The sequence below is a fragment of the Choloepus didactylus genome, chromosome 11, assembly GCF_015220235.1.
Source record: "Choloepus didactylus isolate mChoDid1 chromosome 11, mChoDid1.pri, whole genome shotgun sequence".
Lineage (NCBI taxonomy): Eukaryota > Metazoa > Chordata > Mammalia > Pilosa > Megalonychidae > Choloepus > Choloepus didactylus.
Genome location: NC_051317.1, coordinates 19,049,560 through 19,056,685, shown reverse-complemented (window position 1 = coordinate 19,056,685; position 7,126 = coordinate 19,049,560). Strand labels below are relative to the sequence as shown.

Here is a 7,126-nt window from a genome sequence, read left to right as displayed (position 1 = left end):
CACATTGTCCTCTTTTAATTTTATAGATTTACCTTTTATATTTAGGGTTTAAATCTATCTGAAAGTAATTTTCTTTTTTTAAGTTTTGTGAGAGCTTTAATGGCAGAAAATGTTTACAGCTACAGGTTACACATGTATTGTAGACTGTATATAATGTTACAAAGTGCCAACTAAATAGATGAAGAATGCTAAATCACTTTGGTTCAGTTAATTCCAATGATTTCAACAACTGGTTCATTAAAATAGTCATCTGACTGAGTCAATTTTCATTTTTTAGAACAGTAAATAGTTTTACTACAGTCTAGGTAACATTGCATTTTCAATGTGCAAGATTGTACATTTGCTCTTGCTCTTGATATTTTTTCAAATATTTTAAGCCATTTTTTTCCAAGCATAGAAACAAAGGCTACCGAACGTGAAATATGACTCCTGGGGAGGAATCTGGACCCGGCATCATGGGATGGAGAGCATCTTCTTGTCAAAGAGGGGGATGTGAAATGAAATGAAATAAGTTTCAGTGGCTGAGAGATTCCAAAAGGAGCCAAGAGGTTACTTTTTAGGTTCTAATGAATTGGAATAGCTAGTAGTAAATACCTGAAACTATCAAACTACAACCCAGAACCCATGAATCTTGAAGACGATTGTATAAAAATGTAGCTTATAAGGGGTGACAATGTGATTGGGAAGCCATGTGGATCACACTCCCCTTTGTCCAGTGTATGGATGGATGAGTAGAAAAACAGGGGCACAAAACAAACAAACAAAAAATGAAAAGCAAAGGCTACCTTTTGTCCCCAAATTGTAAACAGGCATAAAGCTTTTAAAACACTAATCTTGAAAAAAAAAATTCAATTGTTAATTATTGTCTTCTTTCCAATCATACAGCCTGTTTCTGTTCAATGCAATTATGGGTAGAAATGATAAACATTCATCCCATATGTTATGCCTATCAATAAATACTGCATTTCATCTTGTAAGTTCTACTGTAATCACCTATTGACATTTTAAGTAATATTCTGTAATTTCACAGACACTTGAGGAAAAAGGGCAGAACTAAATTTATTTTTAATATTAAAAAAATCATAACTACACACAAGTTCTGATCACAATACTGATAGAATCACTACTGAATTTGGAAATGGGGCAATGTAATGCCTGTAAAAAGCTGCTTTTCCTCTAAGTATAATTTTATTTTTCCCTCCCATGATGCCAATTGTAATACTAAGTAATGTGTAGCTCTGTAGTTCTCTTAACTTTATCAGCTTTTGCCATTTTATTCAAGCTTTCAAACTTAGAGGGCATCAGATTTACTTTCTTTCAAAAGAAATTCAGATATGAACACTTGAAATAAATAGGTTATAGAAGGCAAATCAAGTGTTACCAGGTTTAAGATTAAGAGGAAAAAAAGGTATAATAAAAAGCTGTCTAAAATTATTTAGACATCAAATGCTCAAAGGAAAAAAAAAGAAAAGAATTTTGGATATGTCATTTTTCTTAAAAATATCCAGCTGTATTCTTGAAAAAATAGTCAGAAATTAATTTTTGTTTAATCTATATGTTATTTTCTGCTATAACATCAATTTTATGGAATTTGATGTGAGAGGAAAGAGTTAGTTTCTGCAAATTGGCAAACCTAGTTGTCACAGTGGTTTTTTTCCAAGTTACTTGATATAATTCCTTATGTAATGAATAGATTGCTAGTTTTAAAATTAACAATGGTTCTCTAAATATTCGATAGTAATGTCGATATCATAAACAGTAATTATTTATATATAAAACTTATAATAGTATCCTTCAGAGTCATGCCATACGTTCTGAAGTCCGACAGAATCTACTTGAAATAACTGGTAATCTGATACTTTCTAACAATTTGCTCCTGATGCTTCACATTTTAGAAGGAAAAAGGTGTGTCGATGAAGGAAGAAGTTGTTGAGTGCTCTGGAACTTCAAGAGCTTAATGTAAGTGAAAAGATGGCTGCAGGAGAAAATCAGCAGCACCTGCAGAATCACCGGAATTGCCTTGGGAGGATTGAACAGTAAATGTTAGTAAGAGATAAGAAGAAAACAGAGCTTTGTCAGCTGTTCCCACAATCCAAGTCTGCTTTTCAAAGTTGCACAAGTGCTTGAAATAACTCTGAAACAATTATCTGCAGTTTAAAAGACTTCAGAGTATAAATGATACTTCCTAAAACAAGAAGCCTGTATTTACACCACAAATTGGAATGCATTCCAAAGTCTCTTCTTAAAGAAATAAAAAAAGAAGAAATAAATACATTTTAAAGAAAGTCATGACAAATTCACATGCAGCTAAAAAACAAAAATCTCAAACACAACAATCCCAAAAGAATTTTATATATTTCTAGTCCTGAGACCTTTCTTACTGAAATAAAGATTATGCACCATATAAAAGACAACATTACAACACACTAGTATTAAAATCTGCTGATGATTTGAGTTCTTATTCTATTTCATATCTATCATTTGTACAGCCTGCCTCCTACAAATTAAAAGGTGCTACTTGGAAGCTCAGAGTGTGACTACAAAGCTGATTTAAGATAATATTTTATTGCCCAGGACGTTTTTTACCTTGGGTCTTGTTTTGTGTGTGTGTGTGTTCTTTTTGTAATAACTATAAATTCAAGTTTAGGAAAGCTTGCTTTTGTCTTGAAAAAAAAACAAAACAAAAATTTTGTATCATTTGCTAACTGCATCTCGTGTTTTGTGTTTTTGATCATTTGTTTTTTCTCATCTCTTTTTAAGAAAGGGATGGTAGTTATCTTGCAAGAGTAATATACCATGAATGAATGATGCAGCTCTGGGTCTGGTGGTACTAAATGGAGACAATAGCATTGTTGCCAAAATTGTCATCTGCTGGTGGCATTTGTGGAAAAGAAGACTTTGCAAATTTCTAAACAACATTAAACACTGTTGGGAAATTCTGAAGTGTCTCACAGGGCAAAAAGGGGATGAGGTTAATAAAATGTCTCAACAGAGTTTGAAAAAAATACTAGATTTGAGAGTTACTGGAACTTGGATATGTAAAAATAGGGCAGTAGTTTGGGTCCTGCTTACCATTCTCTCAAGTTCAAATAAACTAATTCAACGATAGCACCACGTCGCAGGTCACACGCATTTCCAGGGGCTTCCCCTCAGCAGGTGCTGGCAGCAGGTGTGCGCAGGCATTTTCCAATTTAGATGCCTAGCCCCAAAGACAAAACATGAGAAATGAAAAGAGGTAGAAGGAACACCTTAAAAAATTCTGCCCCTTTCTTCATGGCTCCATTTTTTTTCTCAGGCTTAAAGAAGCAGAACTCCTTAGATGGAATGTTTTCAGATCTGGGAGTCAGGTACCCAGTCCATACTTCTTTTCAAAGCCTCAACTTTTTTCTCTCCTTCTCCAACTTCTTCTGACTGAGCGCTATGGTCCCTGCTGGTGTGTGTTTCCACATCAAACATCATCTGTCCATCTTCTTGTGGGGAAGGGCTGTCACAGGGAGAACTGCCCCTTGAACTATTCTGTCCTGATTCACGCTGTGCATCCAAAAGAATCGTCTCCGTGTCTCCACTGTGGATAGAGGGTGAGAAAGGTACGAGATCAAGCCCCCCCTTTTCCCCGTCATTGTCATGGCCGTTATTCATAGGTAGCTGCACCCAGGAACTGTTGAGGCCGGCTGGTGGTCCACCTTCCTTGCGGTTGTTATTGTGCAGGGGTGGCAGCTGCTCAACTAGACGAGACGACATTGTCGGGTGCCTGAAAAGTTGTGGTTGCAGCAGGATCATCCCTGGTTCTTGGGCAGCAACTCTGAAGTTCAGTTTTGTTTTTTTTTATTAAATTCAGTTTTATTGAAATATATTCACATACCATGCAATCATCCATGGTGTACAATCAACTGTTCACGGTACCATCATATAGTTATGCATCCATCACCCCAATCTATTTTTGAACATTTTCCTTACATCAGAAGGAATCAGAATAAGAATAAAAAATAAAAGTAAAAAAGAACCCCCAAATCATTCCCCCATCCCATCCTATTTGTTATTTAATTTTTATCCCCATTTTTCTACTCATCCATCCATACACTAGATAAAGGGGGTGTGATCCACAAGGTTTTCACAATCACACTGTCACCCCTTGTAATCTACATTGTTATACGATCATTGAAGTTCAGTTTTGAATGTAGTGTTAAATAAGTATCTGGTTTTTTTTTCTTCATATGGAGCTAGTTTTTCTAACAGATTTACTGCTAAACAATCATTCATCCTCCTTTAATGATTTGGGGTGTCACCTTTATGTATATTAAGTCCCCACCAGAAATCAGCTCTGAACTCTTTATTCTGTTCTGTTGATCTATTTATCTGATCTCATGCCAAACTACTATTACCATGGTTTTATAATATGCCTTAGTATCTGAGGGTTGTTCCTCTCCCTTTACTCTTTCTTGTAGGTGGGATTCATTCATTTACATAAATTTTATAGTAAGTTTTTCAAGTCCCTAGAAAAACCAACTGGAATTTTTATTAGGATTAAATTGGATCGATAGATTAATTTGGAGAGAATGAACTTTTTGAGAGAACTGCCAAACTGTTTTGCACAGTGGTTATACCGTAAGATCATCTCATCCAAGAGCAAGGAACATTTCTTCCTTAATTCAGTCATATTCTATGTCTTTTATTAGGGTTTTCAACTTTTTTCTAATAGAGATCTTTTGCGTCCTCTGTTAATTAATTCCTAGATAATTTATAGTTTTTGTTACCATTTATGAATGGTATCTTATTTTAAAATTATTTTCTGGTTGGTTATTACTGATATAGAGAAATGTTATTGAATTTTGTAGATTTATCCTGATTTTTCCAAGTCAATGAACACAGCTACTGCAAATAGTTTTATTCTTTCCCTTCCAGTCCTTACAGTTCTTAATTCTTTTTCTTCTCTTATAGCTTTGGCCAATGCTCTGTCAATTGTTTTACATTTTACAGTTTATAAACCCCCTCCTATCAGTGACCTCATCTGGTCACGTCAGCAGCTGTGTCAAGTAGGGAGGAACAAAACTGTCTTTATCTCCGTTTTTAAAATGAGGAAACTGAGGCCCCAAGAAGTCCTGTAATTTTTCCAAAATCTCATAAATAACTATTTTTTAAAAATAAGTAATCCAAGATTTTTAAAGCAAACATAGAAAACAGAGACAAAAATAAAGAAAATCCCTGTATAATGCCCACCCAAACATACTTTGGGTTATAGTCTTCCAGACTTTAAAAAAATACACATATATTTTAATAAAAACAGAATTATACTATAATACTGGTTTTTAATCTGTTTTTTTTTTCACTCAACAATGTATTATAAATACTTTTCTAGTCATTTAAAACATTTAATGGGTGATCAATATTCCATCTTGTGGCTGATCCTTATTGAATTAACATTCCATCATTGATGAACACTTACTTTGGCTCAATTTTCACTATTAAAAACAACACTGTGAAGAATTTCATTGTTGCTAACTTTTTAGAATAACTATGAAAATTTCCTTAGGAAACATGTGAAAGTTAAATTGCTGGTTCAAAGGTTAAACAAAATGTTAAGGCCTTCAATATTTATTTGTAAGACATTACTTTTTTTTTTATTAAATTCAGTTTTATTGAAATACATTCACACACCATACAGTCATCCATGGTATACAATCCACTGTCCACAGTATGATAACATAGTTATGTGTTCATCACCACAGTCTATCTCTGAACATTTTCCTTACATCAGTAAGAACCAGAACAAGAGTAAAAAATAAAAGTGAAAAAAGAACACCCAAATCATCCCCCCATCCCACCCCATTTGTCCTTTAGTTTTTATCCCCATTTTTCTACTCATCCATACACTAGATAAAGGGGGTGTGATCCACAAGGTCTTCACAATCACATTGTCACCCCTTGTAATCTACATTATTATATAATTGTCTTCAAGAGTCCAGACTGCTGGGTTGGAGTTTGGTAGTTTCAGGTATTTACTTCTAGCTATTCCAATACATTAAAACCTAAGAGGTGTTATCTATATAGTGCATAAGAATGTCCACCAGAGTGACCTCTCGACTCCATTTGAAATCTCTCAGCCACTGAAACTATTTTGTCTCATTTCGCATCCCCCTTTTGGTCAAGAAGATACTCTCAGTCCCACGATGCCGGGTCCACATTCATCCCCGGGAGTCATATTCTGCATTGCTAGGAAGATTTACACCCCTGGGAGTCGGGTCCCACGTAGCGGGGAGGGCAGCGAGTTCACCTGTCGAGATGGCTCAGTTAGAGAGAGAGAGGGCCACATCTGAGCAACAAAGACATACTCAGGGGGAGACTCTTAGGCACCATTACATGCAAGTTTAGACTCTCCTTTGCGGTAATGAGCTTAATAAGGGCAAGTCCCATGATCAAGGGCTCAGCACATCAAACCGCCAGAGTAAGACATTACTTTTTAATAATACAATTTCCTATCAAAAACATTTTTAAATGCAATTTAATGGTATTAATTACATTCACAATATTGTGCTACCATCACCACCATCCATTACCCAAACACTTTCATCACCCAACTCAGAAACTCTATCCATCGAGCAATAGCTCCCCGTTCCTCCCTCCCCCCAGCCCCTGGTAACCCCTAATCTACTTTCTGTACCTATAAATTGGCCTATTCTAGGTATTTCCTATCAATGGAATCACATAATGTTTGTTCTTTTATGTCAGGCTTATTTCACTTAACATAATGTTTTCTAGGTTCATCCATGTTGTAGCATATACTAGAACTTCAATCTTTTTTTGGCTGAATAATATCCCGTTGTAAAGATATACCACATTTTATTTGTCCATTCATCTGTCAATGGACACTTGGGTTATTTCCACCTTTTGGCTGTTGGGAATGATGCTGCTGTGAACATTGGTATATGAGTATCTATTCTAGTCTCTGCTTTCAATTCTTTGGGTATATACCTACAAGTGCAATTGCAAAATCATGTGATAATTCTATGTTTAACTTTTTGAGGTACTGCCAAACTGCTTTCCACAGTGGCTGCACCATTTTACATCCCCCTAACAATGTACAGAGTTCCAATTTCTCTGTATCCTCACCAACACTTGATATTTTCTG

The 7,126-nt window shown here is 35.3% G+C and overlaps 1 pseudogene; it reads right to left on the bottom strand.

Annotated features, from left to right (window-relative positions):
* Positions 1–3,123: 3,123 nt before the first annotated feature.
* LOC119506474 lies at positions 3,124–3,741 on the bottom strand (annotated as a pseudogene).
* Positions 3,742–7,126: the final 3,385 nt, after the last annotated feature.